This window comes from Maylandia zebra, linkage group LG10 (genome assembly GCF_041146795.1).
Source record: "Maylandia zebra isolate NMK-2024a linkage group LG10, Mzebra_GT3a, whole genome shotgun sequence".
In the NCBI taxonomy this organism is placed as follows: domain Eukaryota; kingdom Metazoa; phylum Chordata; class Actinopteri; order Cichliformes; family Cichlidae; genus Maylandia; species Maylandia zebra.
This window is the reverse complement of record NC_135176.1, coordinates 16,331,573-16,357,579: the sequence shown is the minus strand read 5'-3', so window position 1 is coordinate 16,357,579 and position 26,007 is coordinate 16,331,573. Positions and strand designations below refer to the sequence as shown.

Here is a 26,007-nt window from a genome sequence, read left to right as displayed (position 1 = left end):
GACACAGTTTGATCCTGTTTTGCATCAAGCTTCTCAGTTACCCGAGGGAAAGTTATGCTTCTGTTTCATTTTCTCACACGTCACATTAATGCACAAGCTCACCATTATCAAATGTATGCTGTCAACCACAATATCTTTCCCGTACATCTAAATGCAGTTATCACTTTAGTCACTGTTCCTATTGAAACAGTAGGCAGTTGTGTAGTCTTTGTGGCTGAAGCACCTACCATCTGTGCCCCAAGAATGGATCTTCTTTCAAAATTACTTAGGCTTCATCCAAAATCAAACTCAACTGTGTTTGTTCAGCATTTTTTTTACATTCCAGAGAGCATTTCTAGATCCAGTGCACCTGTTTGCAAGTATCTGCATTTTTTATGTTTCTCCATTCATTAATTCATGTTTTTCTTTTCTCTTTTTATGTTAACTGTCTGTAGGTAGTAGAAACAGGGTAATTACAAATGTCTTTCATCCATTGGGAAATTAGGTTACATTTTAAATCTAAAGTAATTATCCAGTTAAATGTTAAATTAAAAGATTTTAGCCAGAAACCCGAACATTTGCTAAAATAAAACCTCTATTACACAAAAAAACCCATTTACAATTACATTGAAATTACATTAAAACATTACTGAACTTAAAAAAGAACTTAACAAAATAAAATGGAGCAGTTACACTTTTCAAGAAAATAACTAAAAATGCTTTGGATAAATGATAAATGAAAACATAGAAAAGGAAAGGAACATAGATTCAAAAAAAATGCTATAAAACTGATCAGGGAGAACTCCACAGTGGAAATGGATAATTACCCAAAGCCTACTACAAAAGCAACCCCAGAGTTTCTTGAGGCACACTACCTCCCAAATCACTCACCTGTTCTCTACCCAATTGAGGGTGCTCTTCAGACATTAGAGACAAAACAGTAAACAGTAAAATAGCGTTTGGTGTCCGTGGATTCTAGACTTCAGGAAGTCATTGCCTGCAAAGCAGTTTCATGAAAGAATTAAAAAACATGGCCTCTATTCAAATTTATCTTAGTTTGTTGGGCTATCTTTGAGTGTCATTGTCCGTAAACATACAGATCTAACTCTAGCTATCTGCCTGCTCTTCTAAAGAGCATTTATTTACTCCCTCACTCAAATGCTGTTTATTATCTGTTTATATCTTGATGTGAAAAACGATAAACTCATATCTGAACGCTCGTAACCTCAGTGAAACATTTATTATATCAAATGAAAACTCTCAGTGAGCAATATACGATAATCAAATGCTTTCTCCCCACTGAGCACCTTCCAAAACATGGTGTGCTAGCAGAAATGGCTAAATGCCATTTGCCTTTATTAGCAACAGCTTCAATGTCCACAGCACCACAATTCACAGCCTCAGGTCATGTGACATTCAAACAGGTCACGACACACTGCAATTGTACACTTAGCTTTATTGATTTTGAGCAGTGTGTCGTCTAGTTATCTGTTTAGTGTTTGTTGTTTACTCTTTGATTGCTTAGCAATAGTGTGTTCTATTGTGTAATATCTGCAGATGCTTTTTTTCATTTTGAATTCTGTTTTCATCGTTTGTAATGTTTCCAGTTTCATCTTTCATGATCTTACATTTTCTTATGTCTCATCCAAAAAGATACACTTAGGAGTTTAAGAAAAAAAAATCAAACATGCACAAGGTCACGGTGTGTTTTGCTACAAAAGACAATCAAATTAGTTAAACCTTGACTTGACAATAAAATTGCAATTTTTAAAAGTGCAGCAATCTTTTGGTCTGCATCTGAAGTCTCAATTTCTTTAGCTGAAATCTAGAGCAGGATGTGTCACCTCTCAATTCATCATGGCACCTAGCAAGAGCAAACCACTGTCTAATTGAATGACGGAAGGGTCAGAACTTCACTAATGTGACTTTTGGGAGATTGTCTTTAAACACAAGTTTAATGAGAAGATAGGAAAATCAAAAAAACAACTCCTGCCTAGAATAAAATTATGAAAAAAGAGCAGTTATTCCCACAGCTCTTGCTTGAACTTTGCTTTGTCGAGACATTTGTGCTGCTTAAATTTCATATCTAGGCATTTTGGCAACATGCACAGAGAATAGAGAAGACAAGGAAGAAGAATACAGATGACCCGATACTAGTTTGCAGCATTTGAAGCAACTATCAGCTATTTAAGATGAGTGACAGAGGACATTTTCTTAATGTTCTGAGATGGGATAAGCTTTGATAAATAAAATCTAGGCCTCTGATTCATTGGTAGTTGTCGCATGCACATCACCCACTTAGATACTTTCATCATCTGTATTTTTGTTTTCTTTCTCAAGCACAGCCCACACAAACGCCTTGAGACTTATAAAGAGCCTGTCTTCTTAGCATCCAACATCAACGCAGATCAGATTTTTGTGGACTGTTTGCCTTTAAAATCAGAATCCTACAGGACTCATGGAACTGTCGCAGGACTGGAGCAACACTGAACTCATTTGAGTTTGGGAATCAAGTGAGATAAAGCTTAGGGGTGGATGAAAGCATATAAAACATTTATGTCTAATTGTGTGTTAATATCACGTATTATCCCAGAAACTGTACAGCATGTTAAAATGGCTCAAATTGTAATAATTTAATCAAGAAGGCAGAAAATGTGCACACTAGAGATCAAGGGAAGAAACCTTTTGTCAGAGCTTTAACCTTTACCCTTCACTACACAGACGTAGTGGACTACAAATGTCACTTTTCTGTCACAGTTCACTGCTCATACAGAAAAAGGTGGCTGTGCAAGCAATGACTTTATGTATTTAATTTACCAGAATCTGATTATAGTAGTCAATAAATCATAAAAATACCTGCCAATTTATGAAGGTAACTTTGCCACTGCAGCACTGAATTATAATGTTCTGCGCAATTTCCTATTTTGAATCCAACTTGTATTCCTTTCTTTCAGCCTGAGTCACTGCTTGCCCTTTCCGGACCTGTCCACAAATCTCCAAACTCATCTACATGTAGCTTACAAATCCACAAAGGTTACTCTGCCCTCATCTACCATTCCTCTCATAGCAGGGTGAGTTCTACCAAGTAAACAAACGGCTGAGTGTTGGACTGTTATTTAGATTCAGACCTTAGACTGCTGCTGACAGTCTCTTGTGGGACTGCAACTTGCTTTCATTTCTCTGCTTGAATCTTCTAGTCCCTTTTCTCTCTGAGCTGTCTTAGCATGCACCTAGTCAATAATAAATTCTTCCTGACATCAGCGTAAGTTTCAATTCCAGCTACTGGTTCCTTTTTTATTGTGTCCACTATTATGACTAATAGCTATAGAAGCTCATTTGTGCTGATGCCTGTGGGTCTCCTGGGCATGCGAGTCAGGAGGTGGGCGTTTCCATAACCACCATTGTTTTTAGTTATTATTGTGCCATACTATGTAGCTTTCCTCTTATGGACTGTCTTTTTATATTATGATTTTTAGGTCCTGTTGCGTTTTTTATTACTTGTCTTTTTTACGTTTCAGCTTTTGCATCTCTTGGGTGACTGGTGTTGATTAAAGTAAAATAAACAATCAAAAATGTTTAGACAAAGTTTGAGCAGGAAGACAGTTATTCTAAATTGCTCGTTATGCCAAGTCCCCATCTCCTGCTTCTCTGTCTGTCAGACAATCATCTTAACAGCTGTGGAGCACTTGCTCTAGTGTAAACATCATTGTATCTTTACTGTGTCCCTGCAGTTCACTAGGACCCTTTATTTTTACCACGCCCTCTTATGCTCATTAATAGTTTTTACAGTAGATGTTCCATTCCTCCAAAATGGATACAAGCAGTCCCAGAAAAAGGGGCTCTATGAACATTTTATACATAATCAGTTTGAACTTTTATGTAAAATTCATGATATCACATTTGTGTCCAGTTGTGAAGGTATTTAGCTATGCAGAGTGTGCAATCCATGGAAATGTGCTTGTGTGCTATAAAAAGCCATCAGCCAGTGCATAGTCTGATGGTGATATGTCAAATGGTGAATGATTAAAAAATTGGGTTGATTAAGCAAAGGGATTTCAGCTGACTTCACACTGAAATACAGTAACATAAAAAAAAACTATAAAACATCCAAAAATAAGAAAGTAGCCACTGTAGACAGTTTCAATTATCTTCAAAACTAAGTTTCAATTTCGTTTTTCTTTTTCTTCTTTTCTGTAAAAAAAGAAACAAACAAACAAAACCCTTCAATCTTCTTAATAAGTGGCTGAAGGACAAACAACAAGACAAGCAGAAGCCCACTGACCGGTTGCTTGAGAGGCTGGCCCCTGGTGACAGTAAACAGCTAGAATATGTAGACAATGGTCAGAAAAGGCTATGCATAGGGGCCAGTGAAAGTGTAGCTGGCTTGTAGTCCTCCCACTCGCTCACAATTACAAAATGGTACTTCTAAATCCTGTGCTTGTTTTGTTCCTTTTCTAAAAAATCAACAAAAGGTTTGTCTTCACTTTTGACCACAGATCCATGTGTTACAACACAGCTCAGGAGCCATGGCACAAAAATATGGACTGATACCAGAGTTAATAAAAAAAGGTGAGTGAGTTTTGACTCAATTTTTGCATGTGTGAAGATAAAATCCAATTACAAGAAAAACACAGCCAGAAGAGCACGATGAGTTCAAGCAGCAACGGGAGGTGGTTAACAGGAGAGTGGAGAGAAATAGAGAGATGGTGGCTGCACTTTCTTTGTTCTGTATTTTGTTTTAGGTTTAACAACACTTGTTGCCATTTCATTACCGCGATCTAAAAAACTGCTTGTGGGGGGGTTGATTCTGGCGTGGTTGTTCCTGCTGAGCGGCCGTCCTCATTAGGTGACCTTGTTGGTGAACTACCTTTGTTTTCTTCGGAGTAGAAAAACAAGAGGCGAGAGGCGGGGTGTCCGCTCGACAGGGCGCCCGTCTATCAAAGCGCTAGCAGAGAGACGGACTCACAACCACATCCGTGGCCAATTTAGAATCGCATATTAACCTAACATGCATATCAAATCCCAAACCTTCTTACCTTCTGATGTGAGGCAAAAGTGTTAACCGCTGCTCCACCACTAAATCTGAAGAAACATTTAGTAAACTGATGTTAGTAAAGCATAACCAAAAAAAAAAAAAAAGAAAATAGAAAAAAAAAACCCAATAAATGAGACATCCTGAAGTCCTGCAGGACTAGTAGAACAATGCTCTCGTTCACTGGAGCAGCACCTTTTGTGACTGTAATGACACACACACAGTGGAGTGGCAGTCCTTCTGACACTATTCACAGCTGCAGGGGATGGTTAGTCCTGCCCACCCAGTCTGGGCCTGCCCATAATAATAGGTGTGGATACAAGCAATTGTTATTACCAGCTCCAACAAAGAAGAATTTTTCTTTACTGTCGGGTGCTGCTATGAGAAAAAGATCATCCTTCCATCACTGCTGGTAAGAATCAGAGAAGTACAAAGGTGGGATGTGTTAACTGGCAGCAGCTTTGATATGAAACTAAACTGCTCTAGCAACGATAAAAATGACTAAAACACTTACCTTCTTTTCTCTGTTCTTGCACTGCTTTTGGCAAAAGTTATTGTCTTCCTTAGCTAAAATATGTGCTGACCTACCTCTTTTTCATGTTTTCTTTTTTTCAGGTTACACACACAGGTGTGTCTGGTGACCGGGACTGCAGGGGCGTTGTTGTTCCTGCTCCATTAGAGTCCTGTTTGATGAACTGTTCCTGGTGCTTATTGTACTTTAGAAGTGTGCTACATTTCAGTTCAGTCCAGTGTAGAAATTGTTCCACTAAGGTTGGGCCAGAAAAAAAAGAAAGAATAAAAAAAAAGAGAGTAAGAGAGTGAAAAAAAAAATCTCACTGTGTGTGGGAGAAAATGGAGGAGCTTTCAGCTTTTTTTCTTTTTTAAAGCAGAGGAGGAAGAGACCCATGAATAGTAGTAAGCCTCATTACTTTGGTAAATGGGTAAATGCCCCATGGCCTGTACCACCTACAGTATGCCAGCTGCAGGAGCAAATTGGTCTCCAGGGACTCATAGACAGCTGTGTGTGTGCATGTGTGTTTGCCAGAAACACTGTGAGAGTGAGAGAAATAACGACTGACAGAAGCCACTACAAAACATTGAAGTCAGATAAATAACAAATTAACTAACTTGCTAACACAGCAGAAGAACACAGACTGACTGTGCGACTTATTTCCATTCATAGTTAAAATGAAGGGCAGCATTGTCAGAAATTTTAGGTGGAAAAAAAGAGATCTTTTTCCTAACCTTCACTTTACTAAAAGCCTTCAAACTTTCTTCAAGACTGTCAGGAGCAGTTTAGAGAGAGAAGAAAACTTTAACACACCAATGTTGGGTAAAACCTCTCTTCCCTAGTATTTTACTATCTATCTATCTATCTATCTATCTATCTATCTATCTATCTATCTATCTATCTATCTATCTATCTATCTATCTATCTATCTATCTATCTATCTATCTATCTATCTATCTATCTATCAAGAAGTTATTAGCTGTACCAAAGTGACTTGGTTTTATATATTGTTTGGTATGTTTAAAGAATCCTCTAGGCAGATAACATTTATACGTATTTTTATTTATTTAAAAAAATTGTTTTCATAGTTGACAACAGTGATAATAATGCACTAAGGTTCCAACTAGCTAATAAATGTATAATAACATATCATCAGTCATTCTTTGTCTATAAGATACATTCTCATCAAGTCCTTTGACAGCATCCCTTGACTGCAGCATTAATCCGCACAGTTACGTGAGCTTCAGTGAGTGAGAACGCTGTTAACTGGTTGACTAATTGACATAATGCAGCAGTTTTGTTGGTACCAAATTGTCAGTTGCTCCTCTTTTTATCTTTAGTGAAACACAGTTTACAAGTATGGACTTGGCATGGTTGTCATTCAAAAGATTTATCTTTAACAAGCAGTGGGCACTGCCATTGTTCAGCAGAATCCCAGTTTAGATCACAGAAGGCTTTCAAAGTGTCTGTTCCTGCCTCCAAGGAAATCTTATTTGTTGTTTGTGTGCTCTATTATGTGCTTGTTGGATTATTGCAGAGAAAATATGTGGAAACAAAATTCTTCGCTTGCCTTGGTTAAATGTCTGCAGCTCAGCATTCGGTTGCTTTTGGCTTCCCTTTTTCCTCAGCCACCTGTAATTCTCACACAGTGCTGGAGAGTTCACCATCAAGGTCAGGAAGTACAGTCAGACTGAACAGATATTTACAGAGACCAACAAAAGGGATGTGGGAGAGAGAAGAGAAAAAGAGCCTGACTTCTTTTTGGTATTGTGTGTGTTTAAGGAGACCTCAGTACAGACAGCATTTCAGGATAAAAAAAAAAAAAGAAAGAAAAGAAAAAACCTTTTCAGTCCTATGAGCCAGACAGATCAGACACACAAACACAAAGCAGAACCACCCAAACAGACGCACCAAGTCTGGGCTTTTGTAAGCAATGAAAGGTGGAAGTAGTCGCACAAAGAAAAGGACAAATAAATACTTACCTGCTGGGTTTCAGACATAAATGCACACACACATACAGACAGACAAACACACACATACACGCGCACACACATACAGATTCTGATTCACGATAGCTTTCCCCCTCCTGAAGTATGTGTGATGAATCGAATCATCTTGAGAAGCTGAAGGCCCCAGTCGATGGTAGGAGGCAGTGGGATCACACACCACAGGTTTTTGTATATGCCTATTCATCCCCCAAAAGGGGGGTGGATACACATTCTTTTATTTAATTTCCAAGATTTTTAACTAATTTTTAACTTTCACATGTTCCCCTTTTATATAAAGTTTGCTTATTCTTTGGACAGTTGTCTGAAAACTTGTGTGATTCTTCAATCTAAGGCATTCGCGAATAAGATGAAGCAATTACAGTATATGGTTAATTAGGGGCTGACATTTTATTATCTTGATATTTTGTGAATTAATTATGTTGATTGAGCCACTTAAAAGCTTATTATCTTCCTGTAATGCACCACAGTTCATTACAAGTACTTTCTGGCTATTATTCACTTCAGCAATGATTGCATGTATAAGCAGTCAAGCACGATAAACAAAGGTGCGTTTATAAAATTAAAACTTATAGCAACTTCTCAAGAAACATACATTTTATAGTGAAAACTATCCCGGAAAAACCTTTTCTGACACTTGGGCTTTGCCATCATATTTCTGTCAACTCAAGTGCAGTGAAAAATAGTCTTATAACAATAGAAACATCCTTTTTGTGTATTAGTGGTGTGAGCTGATATGCTTTCATTGAATTCTCAACCAGCCAACTGGACTTTGTGAGATTTGGGTAATGGTCACTAAATGAGTCATCATTTACTTCACTAGGAATTATGACAAAGGCTCCTCAGCAGTGAAATGTAAACAACATTTCTTGATTTCGTGGAAGACACAAAATAGGTCAAAGTCACTATTAGAACAACCAGTTGTTGTAAATGTCATCCAGGGGATTGTTGATCTGCAGTCATTGTCTACCTGCTAGGACTGGGTTTGATTTTGCCTTCGAGGTGAACAAGGTGCCTTTGAGATTTTGATCCATATTAACATAGAAGACCTATGGCTGCTATATTAAGGTGACTATGGATGACATTCGAGTGCTGTGAAAGAAACCAGTGCATTCAAAGATGCTCATCTTCATGTCTTGATTGTAACAAGAGGTTATTTGAATTACTATTTCTTTGAAATGTTCTCTTTTTCAGATCAGTCCCTGGTTTAGTGGGAAAATCCCAAAATAGATTCCCAAAATACTCAGACATGCCCTTCTTTCACCAAGTCATTTTGCTTCCCCAGTCTGAATCTTGTTTGAACTTCATGCATGAAGTTGCTGCTATGTGACTGAATTAGATAAGCAGAGGAAAATGGATGAATGGATGGATGAATATCTGCATTAATGAGGAGCTGAAGAGGTGTACCTAAAAAATAGGCAGTGTATGTGCAAACGATATTGTATTTTTGATTTTTTTTTTTTTTTTTTTTTGGCAATCGAGCTGTCACAATTCTGAACCTTGTTTGGAGCAAAATTGCTGATAAGCTGTAGCGTACTCATTATTTTGATAGAAAATATGATCGAATAATTTTAGTGCGATCATTTTAATTTGTATTCCATTAGACTGATGATATCAATAAGTTTGTTGCAACTTGTAATACCACATTGGAAATATCAGAGCTAACAAAATTCCCACACATCCTCCTTGTAATTAGCATTAGCAGGCTGACATGGCTATTTCCCCCCAGTTGGCTCCTCATACTTATGGTAAATTTGATATGACACAAACACGGTATTAACATCAGAGTGAAGATGTCAGCAGAGAGGATGCTCTTATGCCAGGTCCTTCAGTTCAGTTCAGTGTAGCTCTTAATGGGATTTTTAGGATGTAATATGCTTCAGGATTTTTAAGCACTGACAACCCTATGTCAATTATGGATGCTATTTTGGTCTGCTACTGAGGCTAAAAAAGACCCCTCTTTGCATCATAATATGGGAAGAAAAGAGGACCATACTTCTAAGATGATGTCTGAATTAGGAGCTTAACAGGTATAAGCTTAGATAAGAGCAGCAAATGTTAAGGACTAATGACCAAGATGAAGTTTCTTACCTCTCTAGAGAGTGAAGGTCGTCTTGTGAATTAATAAGTAAAACCTTTTGGTATTTTAAGAACATTTAAAACATTTTTGCTACAAAAGTGCCTTAAAGTCAAAGAAATTTAAATGCTTTATAGGCAGCAGTCAGAATACCGAGACATTTAACCTGTTTTCAATCTCAGGTCCCTGTCAGAGAGTGGACAGTAGTGCTGTGGCATGATGCACTCAGTTTATGGCAATAAAAATGACGGTCTTATTACTGACTTGTTATGTATGGATGCTTGTAAAGGACTCCCTTGGTATCACATTTAATTATAATGGCTAAATGTCTCTTTTCAACGTGCAGCTTTAATGTTGTGAATTTTAGCGCCCAAACTTGGAGCAGATTCAAAGCAAAATTGAAATTGAAACTAAAACAAAGTGAAGTATATACAAAGCACAGTCCCTCCAAACAGGACGTTTACTGTGGTGCTTGAGCTTCCTCCATCATCACCCCTGCAGCCTCCAAACTTGCTGTTTATATAGAGGACCGTCATCTTTCAACTTTGCTTATTGGTGTGTTTGATGCATCAGGGGGCTGACATCAAAAGACACCTTATTTGAAATGCCAGTGTCATCTTACAAAGCAGCAGTATTTGACGTCATGGGAAGAAGGCATGAACAATTAAAAAAACACAAGTTTCGAAAAAAGAAAATAAAAGCAGTAATCATTGGCTAAACCTCCCTCCTGCCTTTATGTTTAATTGGCAGTCAGAAAGGTTGTCCATCCATCCATCCTTCCATCCATCCTTCCATCCATTGTTCAGAGTTGTGGTGGGACTGGAGTCTATCCCAGCTGTCACGGGGCAAAAGGCAGGGTGCACACAGAGGCAGACAATCATTCATGCACACATTTAGCACTCAATTTAGAAATGTCAGTTAACCTAAACCATGCATGTCTTTGGACTGTAACCCTTTCACATAGGAAGTGGCATGAACTGAACTGACTGCTCGGTTGTGTGAAGGGCCTAAAATCTGTGTTGAGCTGCCTGCTGTTCTCTGCCTGTAATATACAATTTTTTTTCTGTGTACAATATGTGCCCACTCCCCGTTATTCTGCATTCCTGTTGATTGTATGAATGTACTTCACACCAAGCCACAAGGTTCACCACGGCACACACGAGTCCTCCCTGGCTAGTGCTTGTGTTGCGTTTTGCTTGACGCAGTGGGGAAACCTTTTCTGTGTAGCACAAGCAACAGAAAAGAATGGATTTCAGAGCGCAGCGCATGGGCCTTCTTATGTGAAAGAGCATCATAGGAAACCAGAGTGCTCAGACAGAACCCAAGCATGGGGAGAACATGCAAACTCCGCGCAGAAAGCAGGGCAGTAGATTCAAGCCTAGGAGCTTCTTGCTGTGAAGCAACAGTGCTAACCGCACCACTGTGCTGCCAAACAAAAAAATATTAAACTAAATCAACAAATGAAAAACAGTGTGCACAGTGTGTATATTGCTTTATCTTTCACTTGACACTCGTCTCTTTTTAAACTTGGGGAAGCACGGAGTCACATGCACTTAGCCGGACTTGCTCCCAAGGCACACAACAGCGAGGCTCAGATTGCAACCCACGTCGGGTCTTCATTCTCTGGTGAGCTCTTATCCCACAATGCAATTCATAGTCATAGCCACATTTACTCACCACAATTCATATAGAAAATTCAATACTACAAAAGCTATATCTGTTCAATTCAATATATACTTAAAAAACCAGAATGATTTTTCCCGAAGCTGTTTAAAGGACAAATATTTGAAAAATCTAGTCAAGTAGCTGGAACGAAGTAATGGTGGCATGTCTCTGCCTATCTCTGCAAATGATGCATTTCAGTGTTTATGAGTGTTCAGCTGGGTGATTTAACAGGAGCAGCCTCTGTTACGCGGTATGGCGGCCCCCTTCCCTCTGTCTTTCTCGCTCTCTCAAAAAAGCACACGCACATATTCACAAACACACTTTACTAGCTAGTTGTCCTTGCTGTGCCTCATAAAGGCAGACTGAGGATAGTTTCAGGCAATAAAAAACAGCCTGTGAAATCGCATTGCATGTGAAGTCACAACAGATGGCTACTACCGCTATGTCCTCACAGAATATCACACAGGAAAGGACACCATAAAGATGAGCTGCACATACTGCTGCTCATCTACGCTTCCCCTGAAAGAGGACATGAGATCTTGTTAAAGACAAGGTTGCATATTTAAAGCTGTACTCAACAGCTGCTTATTGTGCTGTAAGTGAAATACTAGAATAACATGGGGGGAAAAAAATCCAAACCAACGATGAGACCCAGTAGGGGGCAGAATTAGTCCAGAAGAAAATAACAAGGAAAAGGAAATGGGAAGAGGAATGGGTGGAAAAATGTACCTGGCTACATAACAAGGTGTTCTTAAGCAAGGCAGGAATGTCACATGCTATACTACACCACACTGGCATGATTAGAAGACCTATGGCTGCTATAGATGGAGTGTGTGCAGCTTTTATCTCCATGGTAACGCTGCAAGTTTTTCTTCAGCCTTTTTAAAAGCAACTGCAACATAAATATCTCCTAATGAAGATGTGGGTGGGTGGTGGTGGTGGGGGGGGGGGGGGGGGGGGGGGGGGGGGGTAGATGCTGTCTGTATTGTTCAGTGGATCAGCAGCTTAATTGTTACTCTGGAGGGTTGTGCCAAAAAGAAATGCAAAAAAAAAGCAGGGGATGGAGAAGACAAGGGACGGGTGAAATGGCACAACAAACCCACTTCACTTAATTATCTTAAGTGAATTAGCCCAGTCATCGCTGCTCCGTAGTTGAATATGCACTGGCCAAATAATGGTTGTGGAGACGATGAAAGCACCTTAATGGCCCTGTTGGTTTTCAAGTGGCTCTGCCTTTCAACAGCCTCTGCATGGCCACAGAAGGAAGATAGCACTTAAACCCTCTGACTAAATAGCCATATTGGATGGATTTTTTTTTCGGGCAAAACGAAGAAACCACAGTTCTTTACATATGTGCAAATCACGCTGAGTGATATCTTGACATATCATTAACACATTTTATTTCATTAAAGTGGTTGAGAAATGGATGGATGGATGAGTGGATGGAGACATGAACTGAAATGGAAGAAGTAGAATATAAAATAAGCAAATAAAGATGTTTTTTTTTTCCAGTGTTGACAGTTTCCAAGGGAATGGTTTGGACTTTAATCACCACAACACTGTTTTGCCAGTTACAGAACCATCAGATATAGACTATTTCTTTCATAGAAAGGCAGAATTACCACAACATATGTAGTCCATTCTTCTCGTGATTTGCTTTTACAGGCCTGTCATGTAAAAAAAAAAAGATGTCAAACACAAAAACAATCTCAGCAAGCAATAGCAGATGGCAATTGCAGGACCTTTCCTCTTCACCTTCAAAAGACTGCGCAGTCTCTAATTATATAGGTGAAAGAGCCACTAACAGATGTAGTTTTAGATGTAAAAAAGAAAAATTAGGCTGAACTCTGTCATACCAAGAAGAAGCTGTAATAGATGAGATTAGGTCTTCCATCTGAAAGGTTGACGGGAAAAGATGTTCTTTTACAGGTAAGATTCTTGGGTTGAATGTCAGAACTCTTGGGGATAAAGGTGAAAGCCAGAGGGATTTTGCAAACATCCTTTTTTCCTTTTGGTAAAAGACCTCCATTACCCATTACTACCTGTATTTGATGACTATATTTCATATTATCTTCCCATTTCTCAGGTCAGTCAGTCTCAGGCAGGTTAAAACAAGGTAGAAAGACAAAGATATAACTCAGATAGATATAATACAAAGATTCAAGCTCAGGTTCTCTACCAGAGGCCAGGGAGCTTGATGGTCCTGCGCAGTATCTTTGCTGTTTCCAAGGACTGCACTCTTTTGGTCAGAGATCTCAGATGTTGTTCCTGGGATCTGCTGGAGCCGCTTGCCTAGCTTGGGGGTCACTGCACCGAGTGCTCCATTTACCATTGGGACCACTGTTGCCTTCACCCTCCACATCTTGTGGAGGACGTGTGTGTGTGTGTGTGTGTGTGTGTGTGTGTGTGTGTGCATGTGTGTATATTTTATACTTACTAAAAGTCCAAAGACTAAGTGAAACAGAGGACATTAAAATGAGTTTCTGATTTTCTTTTATTAAGCAGCCATGAGCCATTCGTTGTGTGCATTGATGACTTATGAGTGACAGCAGGGAGATTGAGACAAGGACACAAATAACCGGAGAACCTGGTTTAGTACACTTGCTTTAATGAAATATTTGTACTCCCAGTTCACATTGTCTGTTTCATTACTGTTCTCAAGGTCTCTTACACAATGTCATCACCAACACCTCTTGTTTGTTTTTCTTTTCCAGTCTCTACACGTCTTGTAGTTCAGCTCCGTGCGTGTGTATGTGTATGCATCTGCAAGATATTGCAGTGAATACTGTAATGTATTACTCACCATGTTAGAATATGGAGCTGAAATAAGACCACTTCAAACCCCACATGAAAAAAAGTGCAAGGTAAACGAACAAACAAAAGAGAGGATTTTTTCAGTTGGATCAGAAGGCAAAGAGCTCTTGGATCTCACCCATGCTCAGATTAGCTTTTGTTTTATTGTCAACTACACTTCAGTCCACATTTGAAAAGTTTCATCACCTGAAAAATGTGTCTAAACTTGGGCTGAAGGACACATGAAAACCTGCCAAGGTACTAAAAAGCCCATCTGCAGTAGGACACCTTACAATAGGTGTAACCAGGACCACACATGCATGTACAGCCTTGCAACCGGGGTTTTAAAAAATGTACCACCACCTTCAGAAGCAACCAACAATATCAATCAGTAGTGTAATCTTTATACTTACTCTGTCGCTCTTTCTGGTTTTATATTATATACTACAGAATAGCATCGTATAGTAAAGTATTCATATATACATCCAGGTGTTTTATTAGGATCTTGAAACAAAAACCTTAGCTCCTTTCTGAGATCCCAAGTTTTTCAAAGTAAAATAAATATATATGTGTTCTGCCAAAAGGGTCAGGTTAGGTAGATGAGCTGATTTTTATGACATGAATTTGAAATGAACAAAATAAGTGCAATCTATTTTTTTTTTCATTTAACTTTATTATTTGTATTTTCAGCAACAGACTACAACCACAGAAAAGCCCTGACACTGATTAAACACTCAGTTTGTATGATGTCAAAACTTTTGAAAAATGACCCTGGCCTCCTAGCTTCTGCTTTTATTCTGTGACAAGGGCTCCTTTTTAAACTCGAAAACTCGTAACTGTGACAAACTCCGTCTTATCTATTAGATACTCTGCTCTTCTTCACCTCTCAAGTAGCTCTTTTGGTGTCATCTGACGATCAGACTCCTCCTGTCCTCTGTACAGAACTCCTTGTTAAAGAGAGGCCATCATGAATGAAATGGGACCAGGTTTATCATTTTTAATGTGTTGAGTGGATTGCAAACATCGGTTTGCAAATACTGGATTTATGCAATAAATGAAACCATTATTTATGTAGCTATAACCATAAAGCTGTGGTGTGGATGTACTTGTTTTCATAGCTAGTTTATTCTCAATAAATGTTGACCTATTAGGTAGCAAATTCTCTTAACTGTGTAAATTACATCACAGGATTAAGAACATACTCAGATGACCCCAAACACAAACAATACTGCACTGTATCCTTGTCCATCTTTATGCGGTTATACAGAGATTGTGGTGGTTTCTTGGAAAGCTCAGAATCCAAAAACAGACAACATAGAACTGAACTGTCAGCTGACACACAAAGAAGGAATCCATAAGAGGAACAAGATAAGTCTCTGGCAGGATCATCAGGGTTAATATGATCTAGAATTACCAAGTGCAACTGAGAGAGTCTGAGCGTCACTACTACACGAGTGGACGGAACAATCTGGCGGAGAACGGGAGGATGAGCTGGTGCTTAGAAGCAGGAGACTGATTGCAGGTGTGTAAGCTGGCACAGAGCAGGAACCAGGAGAAGGCCACAAATGTGCTAAACTGAACGTAGAAGGTGAAGGGAGAGAGATAGAGCACACACAAAATACTTATGCCCAAAAATGGCCTAAAATTTGATTACATGTAAATTTTCCATGTATATGGAAGGTAACATTTTACATTTGATTAAATGCACTTGATTGCTATAAATTCAGTTTATAGCATATTTTCCTTAATGACTAATTATTTTAACACATAAACCTTTGATTTCATATATTTCAGTTGGATTTTACTCAAAATCATTGCTTCATGTTCACGAGATCTATTAATCATTATTTGAGTGCAGATAAAGCAGGCTGATGCTGGATTACATGAGGGACTGTGACAATGTTGGTCCATATTTTTTACAATACAGGCTGTGATTTATGAGAGACTTATGTTTGTTGTCTCCATTAATAGACAATATCTAAAATTTGAGTTTGTAGATTTTAGTTCAAATAAACTCAAACTAAAGTGAAAACTAAATGTCACGCTGGACGGAGGCCAGCAACTTGAACAGAACCCAAGCGCAGACACACAGAGCGGAAGCAAGAGAGCGTTTTAACACAATTTATTGGTGAATATATAATATAGGTGAAAACACAAGGACGTGGCAAACTGTGGTGTGGAAACGTAGCCGTGGAACTATTAGAGTGGCATGAACGTTAGGACAACTGGATCTAGGCAGGTAAGTATTGGTCACACTGGGGAGAGAGGAGAGCGGAGTTAGAGCTGGGTTAAAGGATTACCAAAGAGGGTAAGTATAACAGTTTTTCAAGCTTACTTGCAGGAGGTGAAGGTGTGGTATTGAGGGGGAGGTGAGGCAATTCCTCGGAGTTTGAAAAAGGTGAAATGGCTCCTAATTCCTGGCACCACTGGGACCACTTTGGACTTTATCTTCCACATCTGCGCCAGTTGTTTCTTCAGTCTGTAGGACTTCCTTATCTCCTTGTCCTCCTTCCACTCATGTTGCTGTGCACTGGGATTGCCACATCTATCACAACTGTCTTCTGCTCCTCTCGACCACCACTATGTCTGGTTGGTTTTTCAAACAGCTGCTTGTCTGTCTGGAACCTTCAGTCCCACAGGACCTAATGTCTCCCATTGGGATTTGGGGAGTTCTAGTCCATATGCGGCAAAGATATTCCTCCGCACTATCCCAGCCACTTGGTTGTGCTTGCCTCCTACATCCTGCTGCTATCTGGTGGATAGTCTCTGAGGCACCTTTGCACAACCTGCAACTTGGGTCCTCCCTCTTTGGATCTGGTGCCTACATCCTGCTCTTATGATGCCACGATCAGAGCCTCTGTGCTGTTCTTTAGGTCAACCTTTTCTTGCCACAAGTAGGATTTCTTGATGTCAGCAACGTTTTCTACCTATCAATGGTGCATACCATGTAGGGGCTTGGTCTTCCATGATAGTTTCTCCTCCTGTTCCTCATCACCGTCTGTCTTCAGCTCCCTGAGGCACTCTTGGAGCTGCTCCTTCCACGGGGCTGCCTTCCTAATGTATTTGTGGATGCTCCGTGTTTCCTCCAGGACTGTGGCTCTGACACTCACAAATCCTCACCCTTCCTCTTTCTGTAGCTCATAGAGCTTCAGGGTGTTGGAGTTTGGGTGGAGTTCTCCCGTTAATAGAATTAACCCTTTTATGTACAGCTGATCCCATTACATCTTACTATTCACCCCCAGTAAGCACCATACGGTCTAGCTATATTGGAGCAAAGAGGTTTCAAGTTCTCCCAGTCCTCCAAAACCCTTTAGTGAGAAAAATCTTTTCAGCTGTAGAAACTTATTACGTTGCGCTGCAAGACAAACACTGTTATATATGCCAACAGAAACATTTGAGAGCTTTCTCCACTCATATGTACACATATGCCCGCACACACTCAAACACACAAACCAGAGTCTGCCTTCACTGGGCTGTTTCTGCCTGTTGGGATTCAATTAAAGTAACTTAAATGATACTGGGATGACTGCTTCATATCCTAACAGGCTGAGCTTACACATGTCCTCTTCTTCCCTGCTATATTTCATTAATAGCACATTGCCTTAAGAGGGAGACTGGAGTGGAACAAAGGGTTGGATAGAAGAAAACAGAAAGTGGGGAGGCAAAGGAGAAAAAAAAAGAGTGACGAGGATTAGCTGGCTCCTAAACAAAAACAAAAATACTTGCAGTAAACATGATTTGTTGATTGGTTACTGTGCGACCTGATCTGCCTGAAGGCTACTGTTGTCATCGTGGTTGTAAAAACGCAGATAAAAGGAGGGATATCAAACGCACACTGCATACATGCAACATTTACAGATGTCTTGTGTCCTCTTTCAGTTTCAGACACACCTATTTCTAATACAACATTGCAAAATAGCTCCGGGTATTAAAGTGTAAAGTGGATTAAGCTGTTAATAGTGTTGGAGATATAAAAATCTCTTGCACCCTCCACAGCATTAATTACAATATATCACTGCCTCCACATCACTGCAACTTTCTTTTCTTTTTTTTAAAAATAGCGAACAGCGATTTCTGTTATTGCAGCACCCTGGAGAAGGTGAGTGTTTCTTCATTTAAAACCAGACTATCTCTCTGTTAGCGAAGGACAAGACCAGAGAGATGAGATGAAGGCATAAAAAGGAAGACAGTTTTATAACAACACTGCTACTTATCTCCCTCATCTCTCTTTCCCTCCTTTTCCTCGCTTTCACCCTCCCTCGATTCCCCTGGTTGCTTTGTAATGAAGTTATCCCAAAGCAGAGATCTGAGCTCAAGCTATCTTCGACAGAAAAGGGATAGAGGGAGCAACAGAATCACAGAGAAGAACTATCAAAGACAACAGTGAGGAAAAAAAAAGCCTGGGAAGAAATGAAGGCGATGGATAATAAGGGAGAAGAGAGTGATGGAAGCAGAGATGTAAGAATGTGCAAGAATTGAAAAGATGCACTTTAGATGCCTGAATGTAATCACTGTGACATATTCAATAATCTGCTGCATTTATTAACTAAAACTATCCATTGCATTACAGAGAAAGTAGAACTCTACACAATTATCAGCATTAATATAAGAAGTTTTTCAATATTCTGTGCCTACTACTGCATAGGGTTAGGATACCCCTTTCCTTGACCTAATTATGGGGAAAGAATAGCTTGTATCGCTGAGGGCTGTCTGCTATACTTCTAAAATGTGCAAACATTTAGAAGAACTCCACCATTCAGGAGTAAATATGTGTTTTGAGTTTGTCACAATAAAACTAGGAGCTATATTTTCACAATAAAAGAAGTTTATGAAATTAGGTTTCAATATCATAAAAAAAATGACCAGCCTTCTCTGCTGCAAAATGATGGGGGCATTTCTGCTGAAGGAAAACTCAGCTCATTTTGTTTTAACCCAACCACACGGGTTATCGGGGGGTATGACATGCACTGTGGAAAAATGATATTATTGTCACTTAGCAGCTGTTTTTCTGGTACAGTCAGATGAGAATATTTTCTATTTGTGATGTAATTTCCTACAGCATGACTGGAAGAGTCCATTAAAACGCCAACATTTGAAAGATCGAATGCTAACATAATTGCAAATTCTCCTTCTATAGATAATAATTTCTGCTAATATTGTAGCTTTACTGAGGCACGTAAGAAGCAGTTGTTGTGGACTAAGTTATGAACTACACATTGGCGACTTACCCTTACTTAGCCTGCGTACTGCCGTCAAGGACAGTGTACACTGTAATTCAGAGGCTTAGTAAATATCACTATAAATATAAGTTAGATGAGCCTGATAAAATCTATGAATATCCTCTTAGTAATTATTTGAGTTTGATAAGTTTAAATGAATGTCTAAAATGTTAACGTATGTGTTTGTGTTAAATTAAGGTATTTATTTACATTTATCTCGGACAAAAAATTCAGTATGTGGTTCACAGAATACCTTCTTTGCATGTACTTAATATTTTTGTTTAAAATTCATTTCAAATTCAAAATATTTGATAAATAGGTATCTATACTCATCAGTATCTTGTACTAAAATCATTAATTATTCAAATCAGTATTATTTATTGTCAGCACCTACAACTGAAAAGTGTAAGTAAAACACGATAACATAGAGTAATTGACTACCATGAGCCTTTTTCATTGTTTTGTTCATTTAGTTTTTTAAATACTCTGAGCTTTTGTGTTTGCTCTCCTGGTTTGCCATTGATCCTTCAAGTATGTAAGGCTTTGAGCTAAAAGGGAAACAGAAACATTTGATGAAAATTCCAAATGAAAATTAAATTTTCATTTGGAAAAATGTTTAACATGTGGTCATTTTTCATACATGTATTATGAAACACACAACTACATATTAGTTTTGTTTTTTTAGACTTAGACTACCAGTGAAATACTATAACTGGTGGTGGTCAGAGGGCAGCTGTGGCTGCAATGTAGCTTGCCATCACCAGTGTGTGAATGTGTGTGTATGTGAATGACTGAATGATCCTGAATGTGTTCTTTGGGGTCCAGAGGCACTAAGTAAAGGGCTATACAACGACAGGCCATTTATCATATTTAATATTAAGTACAATTTTGATTACGTTCAGTTTACAATATTAAGTAAATGGAACAAAATTTTGAATTAACATCTAGCATCTATATTTCAGTTACATTAACCAAGCATGTCAGTGTTATTTACTCAGTTTTTTCATGTTTGTGTAACAACTAAAATTAGTCATTTCAACTTAATATGTTTAAGCTTTAGTTATTCGATTGATCAAGTATATTGAACAGATTTGACTGGTTTCCAATCTACTCAATATTTAAGTGTTGCCTCAAAGATTTTAAGTAAATGTCAGTTTTAATTTTTATAGTGTAGACGTGGCTCTCAATCCTACAATAGGGTTGCTCATAAATTTAATGCATCTCTTCTTAAACTGAAGAGATTTCACTAAGGAGACCACGCTGTTCTGCATCAGCTTAATTCTGAAACCATAGCTACACTCTAAAAAATATTCATGGTGTTTGTAGGTAGAACTTAACAAAAAAGCATTTTTCTACTTAAAAAAGTAAGTTGTCTACATGTACACGTTTCAGTGAGTTGACTAATCAATGTTAAAAGTCAGTGCAACACAGAAATTAATAAACACCTCCTTAACTTAAATGTTTGAGTATATTGAACAAAATACTTTTATCATCAATCAACAACAGAAAATATTAAGTTTGTGTAACATGTAAAAGTGAGTTTGAACATCTTTCGTGTTTGAACTGCCCATAACTGGACCATAACGAAAAAATAATTACAACTACCATAAAAAAAGAAGAAATGGAAAAAAACAGAGGTTGGCACCACTACCTGGTAAGTTCCTTGTTTTATAGTCTTTAATAAATATGTACTAGTTACAGGAATTTACTGCTTAAGTTTAGTCTGACAATGGCAGCTACATGATGTGAATTGACACTCTGTGTTATGCTAGTTGTTACTCTATAAAAGTATAAAAGTATAAAAGAGCGTTTGTATTTTTTCCTGTTGTTAATGAAATCTGTCAATTAAATCTGTCACTCCGGTCGTTACTTTGGTTAGCCATAGGTGTGTATGAGACCATGCATACAGCAGAGGGTAACCCCGTAGCATATGTTCGTATCATCACAGGCGTAGCAGTTGTCTGCATTCTTATCACTTTGTGGGAGTAGAGGTGTGTTTCCCCTAGACTGTGTTCGGTGAGTTAACTAAGTATTGAATTTCAAAATAGATTAATTACAAGTTATATTTGTACACTTTAAATTTGATGGTTTTAATCATAGTTTAGCATAGTAAAGTTGCTAAAGTTAAAGTTGTTAGCTAGCTTTCTTTTAGCTAGCAAACAGAGTACATTGTCAATTTTTCCACTTATACTTAAAATTTGTCACTTGTCAGGGTGCATTTGGTTAGCTGACAGACCTTGCAGACAGCAGAGCATGTTCAATTTGAACCTGTATATGTTCAAATTAACCAGTCAGCAGCTGCCTGCATTTTTATCATGGTGTCAGAGTAAATTTGTTTCGACGGTCTTGGGTGAGGTAACTAATTACTGACAGAGTGAAATGTGGTGAATTTATGCCAGAGTATTTATGTGAGTAAAAGTATTTCTATCAAATGTATTGATATTTTAAGCGCAAATGTGAAATATGCCTGAGGTTAAAGTTAGTTGACCTAGCAAGAAAAAACTAAATTGTGTGTGTGCACATAAGACTTGCTTTCGTTACCTTCTGTAATTGTAAGCATAATGTGGAGTGTGGGATTGTGGCATGTCTACAGTGGTCTTCAAATAATTAAAAAGAAAATTCTCTCACACATTTGGATATGACACACTTTTTCCAATTTTAAACTACAGTCTGTAGATTTATTTATTTATTTTTTGAATTTTGGATTCATCTTTTCAGTGTTTCATTGTAGTATTTTAGAGAAGGTTTTATACTTAAAATAACTTGTTAACTCAAAAGCCTCGATAAGCCTTTGTAGTCTTTTATAGTCCTTAGAACTCAACAAAAACTGTTTGAAATAGTCTCCAAATCTAGGTTACATTTACTTTCACTCACCTTATCCTACTGCTAGCAAAGGGTGCATTGAAAGCAGGGCAGTATGTAACAGATTAAATTCAAGTTATAAAAATTAAATTGTTTATTTGTTAAAAAAAAAATTAAATCAATAATTAGCAAAACGCTAGTCCTATGAATGTAATATGTTTGACTTTTGGCCTAGTAAACTTTTTTTATTCTCCAGAGTTCAGTGGAAACAAGAAGAGAGGTCGCAATCCGTTGCCTGATGGTGTATCTGAAAGAGAAAGAAGAGGATCTCTTCAGAGAACAGCTGGTAGGTAAATCTCACATTGTTTTGTGTTATATTTTTAAATAGCACATAAAATACCGACATGTTTCTTTTTAACCTACTTGCCAGGATGGTGAAGAACAGTTCTCAGAAGAAGTGGTAAAGATCGTAGTCACCAGACGTGCAGCAGTGCCACTTCCAGCCGTCGCTAAAATTGTGATTGAAGGAACAGCTGTCCTGGAAGACCTTGATGTGCCCAGAGCGTGTGCCTTAATGATGGGACTTATATACGCTCTCAATCTGAGCTACCCCAAACAAGTAAAGAACACTCTAGAGGTATTCCAGAAGGTGTTTCTGGAACTTGATGGGCTTAAAGCCAGCCCACAGGTAATGTCTCTTAAGTACAAACTTCTGTTATAAAACAAATGTAATTTAGGCTGCAATATTCAGATGTGCTGATGCTTGTGTTTTTTATGCAGTCTTAGACAAGTGTAGTTTTGAGAGTTCATAATACGTATAACCTTACCTTTGGATTGTTGCGTTGTTAAATATTAACATGTTTTGTAATTTTCTTGATTCTGTGATATTTACCAAGTTGCTAGGTTAAAGTTAATGTTTAATAATACCGGTAAGCAGATTTGCAAAAACAAATTGCCTTACTTTGCAATGTTTGTTTTCTGAGGTATTTTAGAAGGGTGTGATTTAAAATTATTGTTATTTGGAAGACTTGAGATATATATATATATATATATATATGCGCCGCTTTATTTTTAATATACCTTTACAAATCTTTATAGTGGTTCTCAAAGTCGGTCATCAGGCCCCACTGCTCTGCTTGTTTCTATTAATAACTAAACACTGTTGATTGGCTGGTGTGTTCAGTTAATCAGAAGTTGTAGACACCATTGTGGAGTAAGAAAAACGAAGTAAATTGGTATGTTTTAGCTTCTGATTCAACACACCTTGTCCAGGTAATAAACATGCTACATTTTCTTTTGTTACTGAGGTTGTTTGTGGAGGAATTGTACTGAAATACATTATTGTTTTTGCCCACTCATTTATAATTAAAGGGCTGCTGTAATGTTTGATTTATGTTGTATGACACAGAAGTGTATTACTTCGAAAATGTTATGCAATAAACTGTTTCATCAGTTGGAATAATTTAAATGGCTATGTTTGCATGGATAATTGTGAGTAGGATATATGTAAAAAAGTAAGTTAGATTAACTCAACTAATGTAATTTGTCAACTCAATATTACCAGAAATTTTAAATTAATATTAGGTTGCTTAAACTTAATTATGCTTTTACAGGTCAAAGTAAATCATGTTGGTTTGTTGAACTAGTTGAGTTAGCCAAACCTAAAAATTACTTGCTGGATTTACTTAATAATATGCAAAATTTGTAACTTAAAAAGTTGAGTGGAAATTGTTACCTCAATTTTTTTAAGTTGAGCCAACAAAACATTTTTTAGAGTGTATCATCCTAACTGCTGGCTGTAAAAACAATAGATTGCCAGTTGTAACTCTTTGCAGACTTTAAAGGTAACTATACATTATTATCATAGGAATTAATCAGATGTAGTCAAGCCTTTTCACAACTGTAGACCCTTTAATTCACACACGATGCAGGAAAAGTGGGCAGTAAAGTTATTTTTTATGCACTCAGTAGCACGTAAATGAATCAGAACGGTAGCAATATTGAAATGTATTGACTTTGTATTATCAAACATTAAACAAAAGCCTAACTAGAGTAGTTAAAAGCTTTTAAGAACCCAGCCTTTCATTTCTACATCTTTTCACTTTATTACCTGAGATGATGCTGTCCAAATCTAATCCCAACAAGCGGCAGAAAACTGTGAGCACCCTTATTAAATGTATGAAATGTAAAATATGCAGAATATATTTGTGGATATGGAGAGGTAATGCAGAGTTAATGTCATTCTCCACCCACTACTGAGCTATACATAATCAAGGTTTATTCCTTTAGACAGCCTGAAACCTGGTGGTATCTTTTTGCCATAGGTTGGTAATAGGCTGGTTGAGGTGCTGGCTAATGAGGAGGAAACCCAAACTCATGAATTAATCAAAACTCTCAGGAGGTGTACATGGGATGACGGTCATATGGTTACCAAATTGCTGCTTGTACTTCACAACTTGTCTCAAATTTTTTACCTGAGGGGCTTTAAGTAACTGCCAAAGTTGACACTCGGGAGAAACTGACTCAGTAACTGACTTTGTCCAAGTGGTGCTTTGCTACCCCTGCGTATCACCAAGGGAGGATCCATGAGGGGAATGTAATCAGTAGTGAACCTGACCTTGTTAAGTAGGACACTCAAGGAACTCTCTGGGGGTATTCATGTGTCAGCATCTACTGTAGCTTTTATAATATCTCCCCTTTTTTGCTCACTTGCTCCTCATCCCCTTTTTACTTCTCATTAGCAAAATTTTGGTCACCATTAAATGAAGTACTGCACAAGCTACAGAAAAACTGTGGAACAAGCGCTCACTAAATCACATCAATATCATATTACCTGATTTATGAAAACTCCTTTCCTCACTTTTATTTTTATTTCAACACTGGCTTAGCTTGAAATAAGACCCAATCTCCATTTATTGAGGGCAGCCCTGTGGTCATATACCTTGCTTCTTCATTTCCTCAATTTTGTGTTTATTTTTCTCTTACACTCTCTTTCTTTTCTCCCAGGCTGACACTAAATCACTTACAATCCTAATTTTCCAGCAAAGTAAAAGTACATATGAGGATGCTGTTTAGAAATAGCGTGCACAAAGCACAGTTTCATGCATATACAGATGTCGGTGCCTGTAAGGCAGGATACAACTTATCTGCTGCTTTTCATAAGGGGGAAAAGAATATCACACACACACACATAGAAAAACAAATGGTGTGAACAGGCAGAAGTGATTAAAGTATCTCTAATTACAGTCTAAAAATGGTGTTTTGCTTTGCCACAAAGCTGTTTTACTATTAATGCTGAAGAAGCAAGTTCTGCCCCGAGGTGTTTGATTCCCTCTCTCTTTATGTTTGCCTTCAAAATGTAATGAAAGAAAACATTTGTACACGCAGTTTTTTTAGGCAACACTATGCAATTACTGCTAATGCAGCTTTGTATCTAACAATAATAGCAAAACCTTATTTCAACATACAACGTCAGAAGTCAAAATCTAAGGAGGCAGCTCCCTTGAAATTTATCACTTCTTCACAAAACAAGGACATTTTCGGAGGGAAATTAAAGTCAGAAGGCTGTAGTCAAAATGAAAACTCACGAAAATTTGATGAAACACCAGCCCTGCATTGTGTTACCTTTTATTTCTAATTGTGTTTGACACAAAGAAAGTCTTTTATTTGAACATGAAGGTTCCAAGCCTATGCAGACTGTCCAAACAATAGCAAACAATCATGCGCATAAATACCTACTGCTCAAACCACCTTTGCCTGAGAAACAAAACTAGCTATGGGGATGGAGAGAAAAGTAGAAAGAGTGTAGAAAGGCAGAATCACTGTGTTACTAGGTGGTTACTGCATTTAGAAAGCGCCAAGGCTTTACAAGACTCAAGGTTGCTACAGTGATGCTACAATGGGTGGTGATTGATCGAAATAGC

General features: G+C 38.0%; 1 long non-coding RNA gene across 1 annotated transcript; it reads left to right on the top strand.

The window, feature by feature from the left end:
* The first annotated feature begins 21,233 nt into the window (after positions 1-21,233).
* On the top strand, positions 21,234-23,032 carry LOC143420676 (uncharacterized). Its single transcript, XR_013100401.1, has 3 exons — positions 21,234-21,298; positions 22,341-22,430; positions 22,515-23,032. It is a non-coding gene; the product is annotated as an uncharacterized LOC143420676 (long non-coding RNA).
* The last annotated feature ends 2,975 nt before the right edge of the window (positions 23,033-26,007 follow it).